The sequence below is a fragment of the Nothoprocta perdicaria genome, unplaced genomic scaffold (genome assembly GCF_003342845.1).
Source record: "Nothoprocta perdicaria isolate Ctin4 unplaced genomic scaffold, notPer1 scaffold_157, whole genome shotgun sequence".
Lineage (NCBI taxonomy): Eukaryota > Metazoa > Chordata > Aves > Tinamiformes > Tinamidae > Nothoprocta > Nothoprocta perdicaria.
Genome location: NW_020454727.1, coordinates 1,194,202 through 1,218,376, shown reverse-complemented (window position 1 = coordinate 1,218,376; position 24,175 = coordinate 1,194,202). Strand labels below are relative to the sequence as shown.

Below are 24,175 nucleotides of genomic sequence, written 5' to 3'. Positions count from 1 at the left end.
AAGGGAAGGGAAGGGAAGGGAAGGGAAGGGAAGGGAAGGGAAGGGAAGGGAAGGGAAAAAAAAGGAGAAAGAAAAAAAAGAAAAAGAAAAATGAAAGGAAAAGTGCAGAGATGTGAAGGGTGCAGGATTTGAGGGCAGACTCCTGCTCACACACTGCAGGAATCCCTGGAGAGGAGGGAGGTTTCCTCCTCCTCAAGCCCAGCTGGGGACCTAGATAAACAACAGCCAGGCTCAGCAGTCCCGGGTAAATACAGAACGGAGACAGTTGTGGTTAAGCAAATAATTCAGAATGGCTTTATTATGGGCTTGCTCCCAACCCCAACAAACCCTCCCTGCTCCCCAACCCTCTGCTCTCCTGGTTCTGGATTTCTCAGGCTGGAAAACAGGACTGAAACAGCAGCACTCTGGCTTGTCCAGGAGAATTAGAGCTACCTGGGCTTGTAACAGGTCTGCACAATGTACCTTGCAAGAGTACGTTAATTATCATAATGTACCCTACAAGGTACATAACCATAACGTACCCTGCAAGGGTAGAGCAGTACTGGAAGGTGCTCTCCAACCTGCCTCTTCACACTCATAATGAAGGAGACAAGATCTCCTGCAAGGTATGAATGTTCTGCAAGCCAAAGCATCCAAGTAGGAACAGCTGTGCATGGAGACGCTCCCGGTGGAGGCAGGAAGATGTCCAGGCTGCAGGTCCCCCGTGCTGTGGGGCTGCTGTGCCCCTGCAGGGTCCTGCGCGCCCTTCCTCGCGAGCCTCAGCAGGACACCAAAGCAAAGAGCACCACGGAGGTGCTGGGGCTGTGGTCAGAGGTACTAAAGAGGTGGGATCCAAAACCTTCCCAGGATGGAGACACATTTGAGAGTTAAGACATACGTGTGTCTATAACACGGGTGCCACAACTCCTGCACCCTCTGATGGTCTCCACAATAGGTTCGGAGCCCCAGGCTGCCATGGAGYTCTACCACGGTCCTGCTTCAGAAGAAGACAGTGGGGGTCCCTCCAAGACTATTCTATGACCCTGAGTTATCGCAGTTTAAAAAACAGCTCCAAAATATCAGCGGTCTCAAATTTTAGCTTCAGGTTTCATGATCCTTTTGTGGTCACAGATGACCTGAACACCTKGTTATTTTTCATTCTTCCTGTGACTGTTTTTGTTCTGATTTGTCACCCTAAATTTCAGCTTATCATTTCCTGACACTCTACCCCACCTTTCCCTTAATGCTGCATGAGCAAATGCAGGCTGAAAGGTTACGTTAACTCTCACTTCACTGTCTCATCTGAAAATGTTTTGCCTTTCAAAATCAGACCTTCAACTGTTATCTGCTTGAAATCCTGGACATGAGCCAAATTTCCAGGGAAATAAGCACTAACTGATGCAAGATGTCACAAACATATGGAAAAAATAGCACAAAGCAACATATAATTTCAAAAAGCTGGCCTGGCCTGGAATGCAGAGCAGGCTTGAGGGAGAGGTCAAGGGGCTAAAGGTTTTAAATACATGCAAGGTTGTCCCTTACTTCAGGATAGTTCTCTAAGAGCTGGCTGCTTTATCAAATGTTAGGTGTGTATTTCAATTTTATTTATGTCCTCGCTACCTCTCTAGGAAGCAGCCAGATCAACAGCAAGGCCGGCCTGGCCCCAAAGGGCTGTGACATTATTACACTTCTGTTCTCAGATAAAGCACCGCTTTCCTCCATGACATCACGCCGGGGGACTGCAGCCACCTGCTTCGTGCTGCCCTGCACTCTATCAACCCAAACCGAGCTTCAGATAAACAGMAGCAAGCCCGCTTATCTGCATGCCAGCAGGACAAGCAGAGGACTGGGGTCCGTGATAAAGAGTCTCTCCTCTTCCTCCAATTATTCGCCCTTTTTTAGATAACATTAGCTCCCGGGATTCTTGAAGTCCTCCTGGAGAACTAGCTTCAACTGCATTTTGCACTGAAGATGAAATACAAACACTCTGCTAATGTGGACTCTGCTTCAATATTTCTCCTGACCCGCTTCCACTTCTGTGCATTTCCTTTTATGTTTTGAATTTTGCCTTGTTATCCATGCTCCTTGTTATCCATGCAGGCATCCTACCACCTTTGATTGACTTCCTACATGTCTATATCCCATGAGCTTTTTCCAAGAAAATTCCTGAATGGGCCAAAGTCCATTCTCCTGAAGTCCAGAGCCGTGACCCGCTATCTACCCTGTTGTCCCCTCTCATGGTCCTCATCTCCAGTATCTCRTGGCCACTGCAGCCAGGGTTGCCCCTGATCTTCATTGATGACGATCAGTGTAACCAATAGATGGATTCACCATTGACAACTTCCAAGGAACACAGACTTGAGGCAATAAGGAATCGCTCCTGTGTAATCATAGGTTTCAAATTAAGACCATCCCCTAAAGTGAAGGCCCTGTTTATTTGTTTTTTTTTACCATTCCAGACATCATAGTACTCCAAACGTCAGAGAAAAGCGTTCCTTGTCCGTATGAGCAATCTCGAATGCATTCAAAGAATGCAGCTTGCAGCCTTGAATAGGGAGGCAACAGGGAAGGCAGGCAGTCAAGACACATGATGAAGCTTCTTGGCATTGACATTTCCCTGTGAAGAAAATATGCAAACATGACAGCCAAAGAATAAAGAGATGAAAAGGTTTACCTGGGAGACAGACTGGAAAGCAGTTGATTTTTTTTTTTCTCGCAGTACAATTACAATAGAAAAAAAAATGCATTTCTACTCAGCTCACTACTCTGTCCCCGTATAACGAGCTCGTACAAGATATTACGGATGAGGTTCAGCAGAAGACTGGGAAGACACTCCCAGCAATGCTGCATGAAGAATGCTTTGTTTTGTTTAGAGGAAGGATGTAAATCCATCTGATTCTGGACACAGGCCAACCACAAACTCACAGGCTTAGGCAGACATTTTGCTGAAACRCAAACTACCCCAGAATTATTACTGTGGAGTTTCTTGTTCTTTCAGTGAAACAGCTGGCCAGGATCAAGAATAGGACGGAAAACTATATAGACCATTCAGCTGATCACACTTCTGCAGCTTTCTTCGTTACAGGATATTCTGAAAATGTTTAATAACTCTCACTTTTATTCCTACCCATACTACAGAACATCTAGGTGCAAAAATCTGTAAGCAGTGACAGTCTTCATCCTGCAGAGACCAAAGTGCACGCTCGCTAATACCATTTGTGAGCAATTTCAATGAAGAAAAGGAGTCGCAGAACTTAATGGTGGCATCAAGACTGCAAGCAGGACTGGAGCCTCTCCTGGTGCACGGCTCCTTCATCCTCCCTTTGGCTCGTAGCCCTCGGCAGCTCCTGAGCCCCTCGGCGCGGTGAGGCAGCAGAGGGAATTGATCCCAGGAATGCGATTTTAGGCAAAGACTTCAGAGCACACCCTAAACTCCATGGTTTTTACCCGTGTGAGCCCAAAAGCCGGTGCGGGAGAGCGGGGTGCCTCCCTGGGCAGGGAGCAGGATGTGCCCCGGCCGGGTGGCCAGGAAGGCGGCAGGGAGGCAGTGGGGCAAAGCAGGACATTCCTCCTTTTATCAGGAGGCTGTAATGGATACACGGGCTGAGGAGGGGAGCGCGCTGCAGGAAGGATAACAAACACTATGCACAGCAATGGGAAAAGCCTTAGCTTACATATTTAGCAAGTCAAGATTAAAACCATCTGGTCTGCGCATTTCCCAGAGAGCAAATTCAAAATTGCAGGATCCTTCCCTGCTTCCTTCCACCCCGCTGCTTCCCTGCATCCCGCCGCGGCTCCAGGCTTCCTTGGCCCTTTCTCTCGCACTCTCCTGATGTCTCCCCCTGCGCTCTGGCCTTGTCTTCCTCCTTCAACGCTTCCCCCACGCTCGTTCCCTTCCCCTCTTCCCTGCTCTCCATTCCTCCCCATCGCCTCCTGCTCCTACTTTGCTCATTCATTTCCGATCCGCCCCTCCACAACATGATCGTTCTCCTGCTAAATCTCCTCTCAGACAATCATAAAAATAAAACAGAGATAAGTGCTGCTTTTCCATTCCAAGCGTCCCCATGATGTGATAAAGTTCCCCAGACCCTCTTATCCCCGCAGGACCGCTCCATCGCCGGAGCAGGGAGCAGCCGGAGGTCGCAGTGGAGTCAGAGGGGATTTGCCACGGTTTTGTCTGACGGCTGCTTATCTCCGTCACCAAGACGCTCCGGGGATGACTTCATTCATATTGGCCCTTCCTTAAGCGAATGCGAAGGCCTAGATCCATGGGAGCCCGAAGTGTGTCAAGCAGATGTCCTGCTCAAAGGRTGTGAGAGCCAAAGGGCAGACGGGGCTGCAGGGTTTTGTTCAGCCTGGAGAAGAGAAGGTTTTAGGGGGCACCGTAGAGCAGCTGCCCATTGCCTACAGGGAGGTTATCAAGAAGATGCAATGAGGCTCTTCACGGTAGGGCATGGTGAGAAGCAGAGAGGCAGCAGATGCAAGCTGAAACGAGAGGGGGTTTACGGCTTTATGGAAAAATGTTTCCACCGTGATGACAGTCAAGCAAAGGAAGAGGTTGCCCACGGAGGACAACTCCATCCTCGGAGGTTTTCAAGACCAGTCTGGATGAAACCTAGAGTAACCTGGTCTGACATTAGAGTTGAGGAGGAAAGTGGACTAGATGACCTTCCAGAGTTTCTTCCAACCCAAATTATCTTATGATTCTACATGGAGGAAAGTAGAGGTGTAATAGAGACCTACAGTCACTCTTTTCAGAAAGACTCAGCCTTTATTTATACACAAATAACCAGATGATTTAATGCACAAATACCTGATTTTTCACTTGCCTTTTCCAAGCTCACCAACACTAGAAAAGCAAATGCAACGACATGGTTTGTGCAACCACCGGCTGTTTCTCCCTGCACCAAAGCAGGTCCAGCTGCTAAAATTCCAAGGTCCCTTTCCATGTCTTCTCTTTGCACCACACGATCCCTCTACTTCCCCTCAAAGTCCCCCTGTCCCTCGCCTGCCTTTCCCCCACAGCTCTGCCCTTTCGCGCTGCTGCGAACACTGGGGCAAGGGCGAGTGCAGGATATTTAGGCTGAGAGAAGAGCCTGGTTCCCACGCCAGGGCCCTTGTTCCGGCTGAGCCCATTTAATCCAATTGGTGTCCTGCCACGACAGCCGGGCAGTGCGCACGCGCTGCAGAACCGCTGCTCTGACAGCCCCTACCAGGGTGGTCACCAAGTCTTTAGGATGCCCTCTCAACAGTGGGAATGAAGGTGCCCTCCGAAGGGCAGGTGTCCATGTGGAACAACCCTGGGCACGACCAAGCAGAAGGTCCCAGGACACAGCGGGTGCAGAGGGCCCTGGGCGCCCCATACAGAAAGGCAACGCTGGGGCTTCAAGACAACAACGTACCAAGACTGGAAGGAATATAAAGACACAGAGATGAGCATGGGGCTTGGGACGCTGCATCTCCAGCACACCAGGAAAGAGGACCAGGAAAGTGAGGCCAGAATGTGAATGTCCATCGCCCCGTGGTACCACATTGTAATGCCTGTCTGCTGGATGCCAGATGAACTGCAAAACCCCGTCTCCAGGGCAGTCAGGGACTTTATGTTTCCATAACTCCTAGCAGCGAGGGACAGGCTTCAGATCAAACCCTGCCTTCTTTTATAGCAGTGTTAAGAGACCAGACAAGAAGTGATGTCATCTTTCTCCATCCACCCACACCTCCCTTGGCATATGACATCACTCGCACGACTTGCGGCTCTGTCTGTGTTTTTCTAAGTGCTCCTTTAAACTCTCCTTCTAAAGCACATTCAGCTTTATCTGCAAGAGATGCCTGTTAGCGCTTTCCAAAGAAACTGCTTTTCCTGAAAAGCTTGAGATCTTCCCATTTGGAGCTCATGGCAACAGCATTCCTGAGATGCTGATTAACAGCTCTGTGCTAATGCAGGAAATGGAGCCAGCTGCTCTCTGGAAATAGCGACTATTTAAGATAAACAGGGTTTTAGTAAAAATCTTTCACCCAATTCCACATATTCTTATAGGACCAAAAACCCTCAGAACTGGTATTTTCTCTCTTTTCCTTAGGAACACCTTAGGAAGCGGCTGCAGCTGGAATCCCATCCAGGTAGTTAGGCTGCAGCATGGCAATGACAATCCCTAGCACAAAGTGACTTTCTGTGGCAGAGAGGATCTGCACAACGTATAGGCATATAATATCCTTGCCCAGCCCAAACTTGCCCTTTGAGGTGGTACCCAGTGCTGTCCCTGGTGCACAGCTACCAGCTGATATCCCAAGGGAAGGGACTCTGCTGCTAGGACATCTGTCTCAGCAGATGTTCTGCACGCTGGTCAGAAGAGGTTCTTTCTCTTACAATCCCGTAAGAAACCCAAAGTGATGCATGGATGTAGATTTGGCAACAAACACCCGAAGGTAACAAAGAGCTGAAAAAAAAGAGAGGCTAGGAACACCAGAAAAGATCTATCCCCATGGCTCTGGAGTCTTCCTATTGCAAAGCGTTGGCTCAGTGCAGCCCTTCTCATGGAGTCTCCGGGCACTCAAAGAGTTCTTTGTTTGGGGTTCGAGGATCATCTGGGAAGGAAAATCACAAAAAGCTTTTTTTGGAACAAGCCACTAATGAAATTCCATCAAGTTTTCCCAAACAACAATAGAGCTGGAGCCTTGAGGCCTCTCCATCCACTGACAAAGCTGAGCAGAGTGGAGACCCACTGCAATGATGTCTGCCAGGATCCTTTTGCTCAGCTCTTCCATATTCAGCAGTGGTTTAAGGCGCTTTGGTGCGGGGCCAGGAAACGTTTCGGCTGCCCCACCATGTGTCTCCTCCAACTCTCCCATGCTGCTGGTGGAGACTTCAGCTCRGGACAAGCCTCTCGTGCCAACAATCATTCTCAGGTACAGGCCTTGGCAGAAACAACCCCYGTTCTTTGTGTTCTCTTCTTTCCTTTCCCATCCTAACCCACGGAGCCCACCCACTGCTCTGCTCCCCACAAGGGCTCGGCTGCTCCAACATCTCTCCGAAGCACCACCCAAGCCAACTGCAAAAACTCATCTGCCTTCTGCCAAATATCCCTGCAGTTTTTCCTTCCCCCGTTTTCTTTGCTCGGCTTCTTACGGAGGATGATAAATTCATTTTGTCTCTGACCTCGTGCACTGCTATTCAGAGGCAAGCGAAGCTCTGTGCCAGACGCTGAGCGCAACAGAAGCCAGAGACGATGGACTTCTCACCAGGYAAACAAATGTCCTTTCCATACACCCGCTGGTGTCAAGGGGAGGAAGGCGGCTGCGCCCCGCAGACCCTGGCGCGGATTCTCCCCCCAGACAGTGTGTGCTGCCACCGAGCAGCTCGTTAGCCCTTCCTGAACGAGCACAGGGCCCGTCTGTGGCGGTGCCGCTGTGGCTGCTGGCACGGGGACAAGCTGGGTGACACAGAAGAGTGGCAAGGGATGGCTGCTCAGTCACACGCTGATCTGAATTGCTGAATTGCAGTGAAGCTCTTAAGCTTTGAGACTGGTAGAGGYGTGGAGAGCGAGGACAACCCCCGTGAAGCGAATGCAAGATGTTCCTGATCGTTCAGGTTTCCCTTCCTGTGCAGGACACTGCTGGAAGCAGGGCAGACAMACCCTGCACCCTGTGCTCTACAGTGCAACCAGCTGCCCTCTCCAGCACACTGGCCTCTCCATTTAGTGTGATGGCACCAGAGTCCATTTGCCAGGGACACAGATTTGCACCCATCAGATAGCGTGGCACAGCATGACTTAGTGACTGAAATTATCTCAGACACCTCTCAAWGAGCCCCATTTCTCTCCTCCCATACACACAACCTGAAGTGCCCCAGGACCCATGGAAGACCGACAGTTGCTTCTTGGTTCTCATCCCTATCCCTAAAACTTCATCCATAGGGATTTCATTCACCCTTCTCTGGAAGTAGCAGCCATATCAAGCTGGCACCAAGGTCTCCTTGGCACGATTCTGCTTCTGACTCTTGCTGAGTCTGTCTCTCAGTTATATTAATGTATTAGGAGCTCCCAGGCAGGGGAGAAAAACACAGTCAAATACCTACAACCTACAACAAATACCTACAACCTACAAATTCATTTGGGCAACAGAAGAACTGGTTCTTAAAGCCACTAGCCTAAGCATCCTTGAGAAGATGGTCATTAAGAGACACTGAGCAGCGCAATGAGATCCTCTCTGTACGTCGCTACTGGAAGGCTATTCCATAAGTGTTCACGTCATACTCAAACCCTATAACCTTCCAAGTAAAAGAATCGCCACCTCAAAGCATTCAGCTTTTAAATGGAAAAAGTGAGACATGTGTTGAATGAAGTGAAATAAAGTGAAATTAAAAGGAGCAGCTATGAGCATAAAATGCATGTGAATAGCTCTGAGATTGTTTGGAGACATGCTAGATGCYTGAGTAAATAAAAGGCTCAAAAAGGATTCAAAAACTCGGGAAGGTTGAGCAACAGAATCGATAAATTCTGTCAAAGTAAATACAGAATTACAATATCAAAGGACAAAAAATACCAAGCAGCAATTTATTAATGGCATAAAATGAAGAGTAAAACTTCTTTCAAGCACTAAAAGAGAAGCTCAGCCCAAGAGCTGCCGACCCAATAGCTGATTACTCAGAGGACATAAGACCTTTACCCTCCTATAACAAATCCATTAAATATAATTACATGATTTGGTATCTTTGCACAAGTCTATGGTGAAAGCCAAGTCTGCTGTAGGACTACATCTCTAGCAGGAAAACATGTGATGTCCCTCTAAAGGAGCCTCCAGAACTTCTCAGACCTTTGTTTCCACCAGTCTAAAATACCCACCTAGTTGAATCTCAGCAAAGTGCTATTCTTCTTCACTGCCTTCCCTCTGGCTTCCCCCAGCAGACACCCCAAACTCCAGGGAAATCTAACCCCCAAAGAACAACTCTAGGTTTTAATTCATGTCTTTCTTGGAGGAAATATCAATTCTAGAGCAAGTATCTGCTTGGTTCCGTTTTCATCGCTGGATCTAGTTTTAGTCAGCTGAGCTCTTCTTCAGGACCATCTTCAGCACCCCCCTGCAAGCTGTTGGACTCAGCCCAGGCATGCGAGGGTTAACATCTCCAGCTCCCTCCTTGATGGAGCGCAGCCCAGCGCTGTCTGAACTGGCATGAACTATTGCTTAGTGCTCCAAATGGTTTCAAGCACATTCCAGCCAGGCCCCCAGAGCAGGGCTGTGTCCTGGCCAGACCAAACACCACAGTCTGTTTAACAACTGCCGTGCGAGGCGCAGATCAAAGGCAGCAGTCAGGATGCCTGTTGCACACTTGGTGCCTTTTATCTCCCTGCCTGGGAGGCACATCTTAGAGCTACCCCAATAAGGAGGTGCAAGTCAAACCCTCCACCCACTCTACTTCTTGCTCCGGTGACCGTGTGTTGGGAACATGGGTTGTTGGTCATGCTTGTGTCCGAGAGGAAGAATGAACAAGTTAGGCAAGAGCTGATAAAACACATTAAAGGGTAACCCTATCATGACTGATGGAGAACCCATCTGAACCTTCCAGAGATGTGGGATGTCATACGGTGACACAAGAACACGGCATGGTGAGTGGAAGTGGATCCTGGATCTCCCTCGCATCAGCTCTACCCTGGGACTGGGGGGAGGACAAAGCAGGAGGGAATGGCTGTTGGTCTGGGCCCTCGCCAGGCTTTGAGACGAGTGGCTGCCAATATGTCCTAGACACTCTCTAGGCCAGACTGCAAAGAGGCAAGAGGCAGACAGGGAAAGCGGGGAGACATTTCTTTCCTTTTCTTCCTCTGTCGTCATGGGAAAAAAAAAAAAAAAAAAAAAAAGCTGCCGTCTAAAAATGAGTTGGGAGAGAGCTGCTGCCCAAGGGACATCACGTCTGGGGAGCAAGCTGGGGGATAGTGAGCTAAGAACTTGGAGATCCAACATGAGGGAAGGAGGCTGGCTGGACCTGCCCATACACCCAGCATCTTCAAGCATCCAGAGATGCCTCCAAGAGGCCTTGATATTCCAGTCAGATAGAAGGGAAGCAGGATGAGAGAAGAAAATAATGGAGGAAAATTAACTTACCCTCCACTTACCCCAGAGACTTGCCTCCTTAACGAAGAGCGAGGACCATCTCTTTCTATTTTGAGCAGAAAACATTCTACAATATCCATGTGCTTGCCTTGCACAGTGCTTAGGAGAATTCCCATCACTGTCTGTGAACAGCTTACAAGGGACCAGAGAGATATTGTTTTCCCCCTTTCTTTTCTGTACCACATGGAATTGAAATTACCTTTTTCTTTTTGTTTTGTCTTCAGAACGGCTTCATTAGGAAACAAGATTTTGACTCTCATGCTGAGTTCCCTCTCTTCAGCAACTCTGATAATGCTTAAATTAAACCTTGCATTTCTGAACTTTCAATTAGCAGTAATGACTTATAAATTATGCTAAATACCTCCATTTTACACTGAATTATAGGACAGAGAGCCTACTGGAGCCCCCAGAGGGGAAAGGGGGAAAGACAAAATAAGCTTTTGTCTTATTACAGAACGTGCCTGGKAAAGAAATGTTGTATGTGCCCTAAATGCAAGGGAAGGGCACTGCATCTCACACCTTATCAGGTTCCAGAGCATCCAACATGAGACTGAGGTCTATGGGAGACTGCACTTTATCACCTCCATGCTTCTCGAGAGCCAGAGCTGCCTAGGACCAGGAACCTCTTGGCTGAAGGACTGGATGGGGATCCTGCAAGTTCTTGCCTCTTCAGTCAGTTGTTCATGACTCTTTCTTAGAAGTACCATCACTCAGCAGAGCATCCTACATTGCACGCTCCAATAAAGGCAGTTCTTGATGCTCTACTTCACTGCGTTCCTCCTCAACCCGGGGCTCACCGGTAACTTTCCACAAAAACACATTTTCAAGAGCAAATTTCTATTTTCTCATTTGCTGTGTAGACCACACACGTCGTCACTATTTCATTGAAAAACATGAAAAAAAAATGCTTTGTTTAAAAGAAATAGAATTTTTAAAAGGAAAAATAAGAAATTTCGGCAGAAGAAACATTGGCTGAGCAGCCCAGCGGAGAGATCCTGTGGCCAGGCCAGTCCTGAGCTCTACAGCAGCCACAACAGACAGCRGAATTGGCTGCAGCAACATCAGTTCCCAAGGAAAAGTGTCAGCTGTCTTTTCTCCATAGCCAAAGTAAACCAGAAAGGTCAGCTGTTCTTCACAGCTTTACGGCTGAGGAACTGCCCTCCGTTCTTCAAAGGTCTTCGATGACCAATTGCAAAAAAAGAAAATGAAGAAAGTCAATAGAAGAGAGACTTCTAATTTTTTTTCCTAACACAAAAGGATGAGATGCTTGGAACGTGAGCAYGGACAGCAGTTTGAGCGAGCAACCATTAACTAAATGATTTTTTTAATCCCAAATCCGGAAAGAGGGAGAACAGAAAAACAGAACGGACTTTAGTGAAGTCAACGACTTGGTAGCTCCCTTCCCAAACCAGCAGTGTGAGAGCAAAAAGGAGAACTGGCAGTTCCTGAAAGGGATTTCTGGGGCCATAAGTGCAAAATATCCCCATGCACAGCAGCTAGAGGAAGTGTGGCTAACTCGTAAGCTCTTCATTGCTCCTTGCTTGYGTTTGAAGTTGCACAGAGACTGGAAACTAGGTCAGAGTAATAAGGACAAGACTAAACGAACAGCATGAGCTTGTGCTAACAAAACCAAAAAGGCACAAAATGAAAGAAAACTGTCAGGGGACAGATCTCAACAAGAAATGCTCTGTAAGTACTTTGTTAGTGAGAAGGAGACTAAGGAACATCTGCTTTGCTCCTCAGCGGAGAGAGGAAGTTGTAGACAGATGATGTGGAGAAGGCCAACATATTTTATGCTTTCTTTGCATCTCTTTCTGCTTAAAAGGGCAACTGCAAGCGCTATTAGCAGCAGGAACATGGAAATAATTACAGGGTAGAGCGTACGAAGGGAGGTTACGTCTCCTAAGTTATCTGGAGTTGAGGAACATCATCCTGGTTATACTCAGTTGCACCCAGTACCACTGCAGTCATTTGGCATATGGGGAGATGCTGAAGATTTGGAAGGATCAAGAGTAGAAGGTACCTTCTAAGAAGGGAGGTGGGTGGGGGAAGCATATCAGTGATGAACCTAGGRCATTTCTTCAGACATTACACTCTCAGGGCCCAAAGAAAGCAGAAAAGTCAGAATAAGTTGCGTCACAGGAGGGGTAATCTCAGAGAATTAAATAAAGAAGGATGATTGAGGGATATGTCAAGTCATTCATGTCACAGAAGGGCAAAGAGGAAATGGTTGTTTGCAGTATCTTACCACACAAAAGCCACAGAGCAGATAAATTCAGCTTAAAGCAGGTGCAGGCCTACCAGGGAGGTGATATGCCGCATAACACAGGTCACCTGTGGAACTCCTTGCCACAGGACACTGGCTAACCACATTTTGTGTTCTTTGTGAGATAAATTCACAGAAGATGACTCCACGGAGGACTTCAAATACACATTTTTCTCAGAAACCAAGTTGAAAAATGCTAAGGGGTGGGTAAGTATTTGGGGAAAGAATTATATATGCTTTCTCTGTTCCTACATGCTTCCCTTAAGCAACAGTTGTCAGACACTGCTGTAAAAATTTATTGGGCTAGATGGCCATATATTTTGATCTCGTGATTGATTGTTTTTACATTTAACTTCAAGATCCAGAACAATTCTTTAATAAAATTGCAGACAGTCCCTTTTTTAAGTATTATGTAAGCTAACAAGGAGCTGTGAACATTTTTTTTTTTTTTTCAGAACAAATGTTGACAGTCCAATCTAATTCCCATCTGCACTGGGTCTGGTAGATAGACRAGAAACAGCTGGTCTCCATTAGGTTGAAAATGGCTTTAGACTTTGTATCATATACATCCTCATAAGGGGGAGAGGAGGATGTGGTAGAACATCACTACTGGGATGATCACAAACCATACTGAGAGAGCAAACATCAATGGATAATTGTCAATATAGAAAATTGTAGGAAGCACGGTGTGTAACAGTCTCTTGGGTCCACTTGCACTCAGCATTTTCACCAAGGGGCAAGATGATAGGAAGGAGGAAGCACTTGTGATAGGAAGTTAAGACAGACCATCACTAGTGCCTCAGAACTCAAGTAACTCCATGCCTACATGCGTGACCTGGCTGCTAAGGAGATCCTGTGAGCCAAGGCATCCAGGATGCCCAGGATCCTGGAGAAGAGGCAGGGCCTGAAGGTCACCCCCAGGTCCACAAACACCTATCAGCTTGGAGATCAGATTGTAGGAAYAGGGAACATAACAAGCGTAGGCAAGGGGGAGAGCCGACCTGTTATCAGTGTTGGAGACTTGATAGAAATGCCCCTGTCCTGCTAGGTCCTTGTGAGGCCTCAGAAAGCCTTCCTCTCCCTTGCTTCAGCTCCTTCCTTGGAAGAGTAGCTTGGGTTGCCCTGGCCCAAAGTATATTTCACCCCAAACTGCCTGTTAACTCAATGCTGAGAGCAAGGCTCCCTTCCCTCACAGAAGAGGTCTGGCCATGTCTAGATAAGGAGCTGGCAGCATGGGAAGAAAGTCCATGAATCACAACACCAAGTTTAGATGGGGAGGCAAAGAGTGGACACACCAGGCAAGTGAAATGAAGACGATCGGTCCCAAGGGGCTCTGTGATGGGCATTAGGGTGCTCCACCTCATGGGAACCCTGCTCAGGCTTTGTCACCATGTGTAGGTCACTGGTGCCACCGAGTGGCAAGACTTGCGTGTCACACTGCACGCTGCCTTTCCCTGACTGCACAAACCCCAGCGTGCTGGTGCCACAGAAGACACCTATTCATATATTCACATCCCACCATCCCTACAGGTGTGTGTGACCAAGGAAACCTCCAAGACATCACGATTCCCCCCACGCTACAGTGCCTAGGAGATCCAACCACACCACAGCATTGAGAAAAGATAATAAAGACAGAGAAAGGTCCAGCTTGCAAATACAAACACTCCCCAAGTGTCTCATCCTAAGGCACTGCTGACTTTGAAAAYGATCCCCTCCTACCACTACATCTCCAGCACCTGTGTTTGACCAAGATCTCCAAGATGGGGAACCCCTCATTGTAGATAACGGTTCATCTGTCTATTCCTGTTTCCCTCATCTTTTGTGGGCTGTTCTGGAGGGCAACTGCTCCCAGCTTCAGCATCCCACAGSCTCGTCCAGCCCTCCTCTCCAAACACTCCACAAGAATGTGGGACCACCCTCCCCTCTGCTTCCCCCCCAGCCCTTTCACCATGTCTGACACACTCCGGGATTCAGACATTGTTAATAACATATTTTCCACAAGATACTCCAAGTTCTGCTCTGAACACRGAATTGATCCCCTCAAGGGATTTCCTACACAGTTTGAAAGTGTTAGAGTGATGATTCATGTATTTTCGTGCACACACACACACGCTTGAGGAAAGCAGAAGTGTTTACATCCTCATTTTACGACGGGTCAAAATACACGCACCTTCACCTCCACGGGCAGACAATCCAGGTAATCTTCATCTTCTTGGATATCTTCCCAAAAAGCTATAGGTAGAGCAGTTTTAAAAGCGCTTTTGACAGAGACGTGTGCTGTGCCCCCATTGCAGAGGTGACTGTTGCCAAATTCCCRGTCCCTGCTTCAAAGTTTGGGACATTAGATCTTCCCAAGGAAATGGCTGCCAGCTCATTTGCTTCATGTGTCAAAACAATAGTTTCTTCTTGGACTTATTTCAGAAATGTCTCAACTGTTTGGGTCCAAACTTTTCAAACAATTCAGCCAGAGGCAGACAGGCAGTGTGGAATATTTCAGCCTATGTGGTTAACGTTTGGCAGGAGCACAAGCAACAGAAAACACAGTCGTACAATAGAAGCATTGGGAAAACTGCGCTCTAGGCAGCACTATCAGCTCTGAGGATAAGCCTCTCTCTTTCAAACTGGAATCAAAGATTTCACGCAAGAATTTGCATCAGCTTAGCTAAACAGCAGTCTTCAGTTCCTAGACCATAGTGCATCTTCTGCCCTACCAGCTCTCCATACCCAGAGCTCTTGTAAACGGCCTTCAAAGAGGGAACGGGGAACAGCACATGCTCGTCKGCATTTCCATCGCCCTCTGGAGGCCCGGAAAACTTTCTGAAGGGCTGTGAATTCAACAGAATGGAAAAGTGTGGAAAGAAAACGCATTCCAAAGACACTACAGGCCATGCACAGTCCCTCCGTGTGCCCAGGAACTGCTACATTAACACAGTCTTCCTGAAGAACAGGAAGACTTCTGGTCGGATACTTTTAGCTCTGCCATATCAAGATGAGTGAGAACAAGTGAGGTGAGTGCAGAACAGAAAGTGAGCTCTGGAGACTGGATTCAAGGAACCAAGTCCTCCTGTCTTCAGCAGGCACCCAGCCCACAAACACGCGTGCAGACATGGAGCGTGGGATGAGGAGGCAGCCCCTGAGGTGGAGTATGGAGCRCAGCGTGCTCATGTTTCCTCCGTGCCTCGAAGGCTGCGGCAGGCAGGGCGCCAAAGCAAGCACGCTGAAATTGTTGTTTTACAATCCTGTGGAAGGGGATGAAAAGGGAATGGAGAAGGTGAGGAATGTACTGTGCACACACCGCTTGCTCTGTTCAAGCTGACAGCTCCTCCACGCACACCCTCTGCACGTTGGCTGGAGCCGTGCCACGGATGACGCCATGGAAAGAAGCCCATGGCACTGGCCAAGTGGTACAGAAGTGGTTCTGCGAGCGGGCTCCTGCTTTCTCCACTGCCCAGTCAACATGCAGCTTAASCTGTGAAGCTTGGGTTGGAATCAATTTTCCCTCCCACACCCAGAGCAAGTTCTCATCCTTCCTGCCAGCAAGGCCTGACAAACACTTGCTGTAACTATTCATGCACTTCTAGGTCATGTCAGCCAACATCTGCCTAGAGGTATTTTTTTTTCCATGAAAACCACACATAATGCATATGCCTTGCCTCACTATGGCCCTATCTGGCATCGGCGCTACCCACAGCCCACCCAGATGTCCTCTGCAAGCATCGCCCAGCTGGACCAAGAGGCCTCTTGTAGCCAACATGGAAAAACAAACTCCAACATGAGCTTCAAAGAGAACTGTCTGCTTGCAGTTCCCTCTGCAAGACCTGCCTTTCCTCCACCGAGAGGCACATAGCAGGATGGACTRAGGAAAGTGGTATTTATGTAACCACCCAGTGTTGACCAATCTGGTGCCCAGGAGCTGTCGTGGGCAAGGTGCAGGGTTCAAAAACCCTGAARTGTGAAGCATGAATTTTGGGTGGCTCCTTCCACTGCGAACCAGATCTTTCTTGGACTCCTGGTCCATTGCTTGCTTGCTCTGAAGGAGCTGAAATGAATCTCCTCACAGCAGCAGTCTTCCCTCGGCCTATAGGGAACAGTAAAACTGGGACTGGAAGACAAGCCAGAATGAGGGTGAGTAGAAAATAAAAGGCATTAGCTTGACCTTTCTTTGCCGTGTTCTGACAGCACRTGCTGAACACAAAGTCCAAAATCAGTCCCGTATCTGCCTGCAACAGATACAGCCCAATACTAGGGACCAGTGACGGTTGCCAGAAGTGACTGTGGCAACAGAARTATTCAGATGGAAGTTCTCAGCTATCCATGAGAAATGCAGAGGCACAAAAMCCYCCGGAAAATGARCACTCTTTCCAAACTTCTCTGCCCTGCTTCATCTGTATTGAGTAACCTCAAGCTCATCTTCGTTCTGGAACTTATTGCACGTATTCAGAAAAATCCCCGGTCTTTGTGAGCTTTATTCCTAGTGGTTAGCGTGAGTACGGCAGTCACTTTGCCTTCTATCTCAACTTCACTGTGATATCCTCTGATTCCTCCAACAGCAGCCAACAGATGGAGTCCGTGTCCAGCAATCTTCGAGCCTTTATCAGAATTCCCCATGTTGCAATCAGGAATCTGAACTGACCCCACTGAAAACTCCTCCTTTAATGTCAGGAAAAGGAAACAGAAGCAGCTCCCTGAGCTCCCCTGCACTACAAGGGCACTGGCGGGAGGTAATATTACATTGCCAGAAACCAAAAGCTTTGCAGAGGACCTTTGGCTTCTGAAGAGGCTGAAGGCAGAAGTGACATTCGCCTCTCAAAACGGCGCAGTGAGCTGAGATCACCGCCCGGAGCAGGAAAAGCCGAGCAGCAAGGAGGGGCCTTGGGTCGCTTGCTGAAGCTACAGTGTCTAAGATTAGCCACAAGTCTTATGCTTCCAAGGACGGAGATCCCGGGCTAACTTTCCTGTCTGTAATCCCCTGGAGCAGCACACACGCACTGGCCGTCCCTCACGCTTTGTAACACAAACCCCGCCAGGCTGCACAGGGCAGCCGAAATTGCTCTTGGCTACTTTGGGCTGTCCTTAAAATAGAAACAAAGCTGCTCCCGAACACCTCCCCACCTCCCTGGGCTGGGGAGGAGGTTTCATGGCATCTGCGCGTGCTTACGCTGTCCACGGCACTTTTCTTTTTCTATTACGGGCACTTTGGCACCCGCTCCTGAACTTTGGCACTACGCAATAAGCTGCTTTTCTCCCACCACCTGAGGTTGTAAGGTACAAGGACGAGAGAGCTGGGCTGACAAACAACGAGGAAAATGCGCAAATGAAGCAGAGAAGCGGCCGTCGGCAGCAGCAGTCGGTAAGTGGAATACACCAAGTCTTCACACAGCTACTCTCGCAACACTGGGCCCTTCTGGCTGCCAAGCAGGGGGAGAAACGGGGAGCCCCCCTTGGCCACGTGCTGGGCAGACRCCCCGGCACTGCCAGAGCGGAGCAGGGTTCCTGCGACAGCCAAGGGGAGCAGCCGCTCTGCAACTTCCCACCGGCTCCACCAGCGAGCGGAGGCTGAACTTCCTCTGTCTGGTGAGAAATGTCTTCGGGTCCAAACAGCTCCATCATTCTTGGCTTTCTGGAGGAACAGCGGGCAAAATTCCGTGCCTAGTTTTCATCACCTTTTCATCTCAAGCTTAATTGCAGACCAGTGCTCTGAGGCCAAGGGAGCCCCCCTTGAGTGAGCACTCCAGCAGGAGCAGGAATTTTTGCTCTTGATCCTTAATAGCAGGTATTTCAGTCCTGCAGTGGCAAGAGCTTTAGCAGGATTAGTAGCAGCTACCTCGTCTCCTGCTTCTGCAACGTCTTTCCCAAGCAGAGCTACGCTACGCTGCTGCTCAGCTCTGTGGATGCAGATTCAGGAGGACACAGTGTGAAGGCAACGGGCACAGCAGGTCATGTCCAAGGCAGCAGCTCAGCTGCTGAACAGCACTGAGCAAGAGCCCTGTGGCAAAATGCTCTCTGGGGTTATCCATGCAAACGGGTTATCAATTTTACTTAAAGGTATCATAATATTACCTGCTGTGTTACTGCAGTAGAGCTAGGAAAGGGAGAAATACATAACCAGGGTGTCACATCTGCTTTATTGTCCGTGACCTCGTGGGCATTTTTCCTTTGGTGGAGCCATAAGTCATCATTATCTCTCAGTCTGATAATGTTTTAGGATTAGGATGATGATAATATCAGCACTGCAGATTTCACAGAGCAAAGCTGAAACTCCCGAATGCCCAAGGACGATGTTCCTTCTTTGCCAATGCTGCAGGGAGGCTGCACTCTTCCCGTCTTTTAGCTGTATTAATATTTCATTGTGGGTATCTCATCACATTGGCTCTTGCAGCTGATTTGCTTTAAATAACTAAGACTTATCTTCAGAGACTTTCCTCGAGCAACACATGGCCTTAAGCCTTTGCTTAATCTTCCCAGCCACAGCTGCTGAGCAGACTTTCCCGTCAGCCACATGACACTTGAGAAGTTCAAGTTTAAAGTGGAAGCTGCTTCTTACTTAGTCAAAGTATCGTGCTCTGATGAAAACGCAGGTCTCTGCACACTGCCAGTACAACTACTCATTTCTAAAAGAAGTTTCCTTCATCTTCATTGACCTGCTGCTTGAGCTGTATCCGCTATCAGCAATCGCTAAACCACATTGAGATAGGACTGCTTTATTTGTTAGTATTGACTTGCTCAATGTCGCTGATATGCCAGTCGAGTGGTGAAACATTTATAYCAAGTGCTTTTGTGCCAAAGAATTGCAGGACTTGTTTCTCTCATGTTTTTCAGTGAAATAGCAACTTTGTGGACATGACCTAGGTACCAAAAAGAAACCCAAAAAAAAAAGTGGCTAATGATAAATTCAGCTAAGGGGATGATGAACAGACAAGCAGGTCTTGTGGGCTTAAGCTTTGCTTGGCCGCCTTGGCAGCAGTGCTGTTTACAGCATGAGACACTGTCTTCTTTATGCTGCTTCTCAGGTTGCATGTCCCCATCGCGGATTTTCCTGCTGATCATTTCCATTTAACAGCTTCCTTGTACTCCCTGTGATTGCTGCAGTCACTAGTCGGCTGAAACCTTGTACTCACTGGGCAACTTCATCAAGCTGGGACCGTCTCTGTTAAGTTAGCWCTGTGGGAAGGCTCAGTGTCTGCTAAGCAAGGAAAGGAGGACCATAAAGACAAGAATAAGGTGAGGAGGCAGGTTTATTACAAGCTAGATCCATTTAATCTCCAATGGAACTGCAAAGTTAAGGCTAAACCAATCTAACTACCAGCTGCTGCCTCCGCTCAGCCTCAGGCACGCGTACGTGTGGCTGGTGGACCCACGGCGAGCCAGTTCGAGCAGCTGTGCAGGAAGAAAATGAACCTGGTAAAACAAAACCTGCAGCTTTCTGCTGGTTTAGCTCCCCAAACTGGCCTGTCACAGGTAAGGAGAGTGGCAGGGCTGTGCCAGAGGGAAGGAGTAGAGTTGGTAGGAGCTGGAGAGTCTCTTTGGTAGCAGTTAACTACTAGGTACCTTTGTTGTAATACAACTCTACCCCCTTAAATAAAGGAACCTAATTGTATGCATCTCAGATCGGATAACTCAAAGCTGAGATTTAGACCTAAATCCTTGCCAGGTGCGCCAAGACCGTGCTCTGCTCACARAGTTGTGCTTTCAAAGCTGTACAAAATCATCTGAATGCTTTTATGTCCATCTTCCTGAAATGTGAATGACCTCCGGGCAAAGCTCGTTGCGTAGACTGCAGCTGCAAAGGACTGTGCTTAAAGCACCTGGGGCATCTATGGTGCAAGCCRGTGTTGTGCATCCTCCCCAAACCCTTGTGCTCCTCAAAACTGTAATCAGAAAAGAAAGCTCCCTCCTTATCTACCGATTGAGACAATAGAAACTTTCCAGGAAGTTCTCCAGTGAGTCCATGAACGGTATTTCACACCTTGGGTCACTTAGTCACTGCAACCCTGCTGACTACCAGGACATAATAAACATTATAAGCACTTAAAGGACAGACAGAATCACCCTTGGAGATCTGATAAGATCACTGGAGTGCAAAGGAGGGAAACAGAAGAGAAAGATATTGTTGGGGAAGGATTCAGTTTTTGTTCAAACAAGCAAAAGCCCACTGGAAGGAAGCTGTGATGTTCTGGATCGTTATGGAAGCACATTATGACATCTTCAGCAGCATTTTGGGGAAACACTGAGAAGCAGAATGGGATCCTCTTTGAACAGGTTGCTCAGCRTGCTGTGATGTTGGGAAGTTCAGATCTGATTGCATCTGAGCACTTGAAATCAAAGGGGAAGAGGCATTTTGATAGCATTAAAAGGCTGGCAGTTATTTACAGAGTAACTAGAAAGAAGTTGCATTTTATTTTTGACAAAAGTGCAGCTTCATTCTTGGCAAGATAAAGGCCTATTAAAGGCATTTGTTTAAAGGCATATTAAAGGCGTCTGTTGTCTTTTTAATAAGAAATGTTTTCTCTTTGCTTCAAAAGAAATGAGTCCCATCAGCCTTTTACCCTCTGTTTGGTCTCTCCTGGCCTCCCTGCTAAGCAACAGAGCACTTTTCCTCTCGTTGCCCCACACTTTCCTGTCACCTGATCCTTCCCAACTATGCTGGAAAGAAGCAACCCYAGCTACAGCACATGTGTTTGATCAATCAGCAGTAGTGGCTTCACAAACCACCACACACCAATTGCACCACGCAGTTATTTACATAACAGTAATTTTATCAGTTCAGCGCTCCACTTTACAGCATGATGGTTTGTGGGCACCTGCTTTGCAAAACTCCCTCCATTTCTATACTATTTTCCTTACCTTAATCTGGTTCAGATTTGTTGGAGGGAGGGCTAGTCTGGTTGTAGCCCCCAGCAGGTCTGTCCCACACCACGTGTCACGTTCCATGGGACAGTCACACTGCCACCATCGACATGGGCAGGGCATCCAGCTGTAGGTTTATGAGTACAGTCATTTAGATTTGGAAGTCAATTAGGCCAATATGGAAGTCAATTAAGACAGTTTAGAYGAGGTTTGCGTGGACTTTGGTAATGCGTGCCTCTTGGCTTTCCTTCAGGCTTCCCAGCAGGGCACATCGTGCCAGGKCACAGCAGCACAGAGAAATCAAAGCCAAAGTGGCCATCAGGTCCAGCCTGAGCTTAATGCGGACTTGTCAAACTGGATTTCAGAAAGCCTTTCTTTCATAGACTGTAATTTGGGGATTTGGTCAATATTTGAAAACAATACGGTCCTGCCCACCCTATGCCGCTGGTGGGTAAACAATTATATGCAAAATATTTTTTACATTTTAAGCTATATTTTAGTTATATATTTAGTTATTAGTAATGTAATTAGTAGAAGTATAGTTCAGGTGTCCATCTTTGTGCCTCAGACGCTTTGGAATGTCTCAAGAAATACCAAAAAAAAAAARACAGACTGGTAGCTTTTAATACTCCAAGGGAGTATTCTTACACTGCCATGTGGAGCATAGTCCAACACTCATAGCCACAGTTCAAAACCTGCCACAATTGACACAAAATGACAAGGCACGCGCAGCTCACATACGTCCCTATACACCCAGGCAGGGTTCCTTGCTAAGGTCCTGGCACTCCTACGTCCTGATTTGCTTTGCTGTGTGCAGATTTTCTGGATTTTGCAGTGTTGCTGATGATGCTACTGGCTGTGTTCAGCTGGGGATTATGCAGAGAAGGCTTCTCCTGAGTGGCATGACTCATGTCACACCTCTGTATTGAGAAAGTCACAGCTAACCTCCCTGCATGGCTCCCCCACCTCCAATAAAAAAGGTAAAATGAGCATCCTAAAGAAAGCCCCTCCCTGTGCTCCAGGGCTCCTGCAAGTTTTGGTTTCACCCTCCGCACACATTCAAATGAGCAGATTTTTGCCCAATCCCAAACCTTTGGAAGTCAGCAGGAGTCTTGTAATTGACGTCACCGAGCTTTGGATCAGCCCCAGGAAAGCTGGATTTATAAATACAGGCACTGCAGGTCAGGCACTGTTTGAAAGGGCTCTCAGCGTTGCCAAGGGACTAGCTGCAAGAGCGCTACCTGCATGGGGTGCTCCCAAGGGAATACGAGACAGCCAGAGATTTCTGACATTATTGCTATTCCAGGCTTTCCCAGGGCCCTGCCACCTCGTGCAAATACTCACATTTGCCCAAGCGCTGATCCGTTCATGGCATCCTGACCGCTGCAGCTGAAAATGTTTTCAAGCCTTCAGTCTCCTAAGAGCTTCCCTGCGTGTTGCTTGACTGGAACCAACCATGCAGCCTGCAATGTTTGAGAGAGGAAACTGTAAAAAGCAACTCTTATTGGTTTTAAAATCGTTATTATTTTTATTTGTGCAGGTATTTATAACCGTGTTCATCATAACCGTGCCTGCTACAGCTTTAGAAAAGGCTGGAAATAAAGAGCTGGCAGAATGTGCTTTAGTAAGATGAGAGAACAGTCCTAAGTGCTCCAAGAACGCATTAGAGCCCGCTGGCAAACAATAACAGYACACATGAGCTGGGCTCCCAGGACTTGAAAGCAAGAATGATGGGGTGGAATTTTTTCAGGCCTACGTAATGCAGAAGGACAGCCTAGATTATCTTAATGATTTTTTATTATTACTATTTTCTGGTATTAAAATGCACACAGCTGTCTTGCAGTGCTTCCAAAGCTGCGGTGCAGTGTTGGCTCTTTCTCCTTGTTTTGACTTGCCCCATAAAAAACATTGAAGAAGCCTGAAGCACACAAAATGCTTTTTATTATTTATTTATTTTTAAAATTTATTTTCCTCCCCCCCATATAAAAATACCTGCAATTTCTGGAGGACTTTGTTCTGTTCCTGTCCTTCTTCCATGGTGAGGAAAGCACAGGGTTAAACTGAACACATCAGTTGTTGGCAAAAGAAGAAATGTGGACCTGCAAGAACAGGTTCCTGTATCATCCATACGGGTGCCTATAGGCTCCTGCAGCTCCTGTTTGGTGTTTTGTCTGTTTGATGTTTCGATCTTAGAATATTATTGTGTGTGTGTGTGTGTGCATGCATTCACCCAAGTATGTTTTAAAAATGTGTTTTTATATAAGCATTAGAGCAGGTGTTTGGGGATGAAATCAGCAGATCTGATAGGGAGAGGTTTAGAGGGGTAATGGTGGTAAAAGAAGAAGCAATATATAAGATAAAAGCAGGGGGAAGTGTGTAAGAGCAGCGAGGGTGCAGGAGCATTCTCAGCAGGGTAGTGGTGGATGGCAGAAGGTGTCTCCTTACACTGAAGTGTAAGGAACACTTATGGAAAGCATTTAACATAAGGATTAGGGAAATTCATTAGCATTTCCCTCGTTTTGACGGCTGTAACTGGCAGCATGCACATGGCAGTGAGCTGGGGCAGCCATGAGGCCCTCACTCTCCTTGCTCAGCCACGTTTCCACRTGTAGCATCTCAGCGGGGTTGTCCCCTGCGGCCCAGGACGATCCCTGCTTCTCCTGGGGACATCCAGCCCCTCCAGAGGAAGGAGAACAGGCGGAATCCTGCTCTGGTGTCCCCCCAGGCCCATGTTTGCTGTGACCATCCTGTCCCTCCCCTCAGGGACATGGCTCCTGTCCCTCCTCTTGGGGACATTTCTCCTGTCCCTCCCCTCGGGGACATGGCTCCCTGCGAGGCTCAGGCGCTGCGGCACCACCAAGATGGGCTCGTGCCCAGGTGGCTGTGAAGGTGCCCCTGGACGGGGGGGCTCCTCATGCCGCCCCATGGCGCCCGCCGCGCGGCCCCGACCCGGCGCCCCCCGACGGCGCCGCGGCCTCC

General features: G+C 48.0%; 1 protein-coding gene and 1 long non-coding RNA gene across 2 annotated transcripts in view; one reads left to right on the top strand and one right to left on the bottom strand.

Annotated features, from left to right (window-relative positions):
• Positions 1 to 2,445: 2,445 nt before the first annotated feature.
• Positions 2,446 to 23,391, bottom strand: LOC112943901. Its single transcript, XR_003248676.1, has 4 exons — positions 23,189 to 23,391; positions 22,541 to 22,659; positions 21,194 to 21,323; positions 2,446 to 2,596 (listed from the first exon to the last, which is right to left on the bottom strand). It is a non-coding gene; the product is annotated as an uncharacterized LOC112943901 (long non-coding RNA).
• CERS4 (ceramide synthase 4) overlaps positions 17,489 to 24,175 on the top strand; it is a 30,377-nt gene continuing 23,690 nt past the window's right edge. The window contains exon 1 of the mRNA XM_026035200.1: positions 17,489 to 17,699. The gene's annotated coding sequence lies outside the window, so the exon portion shown is untranslated. The remainder of the gene's footprint in view (positions 17,700 to 24,175) is intronic.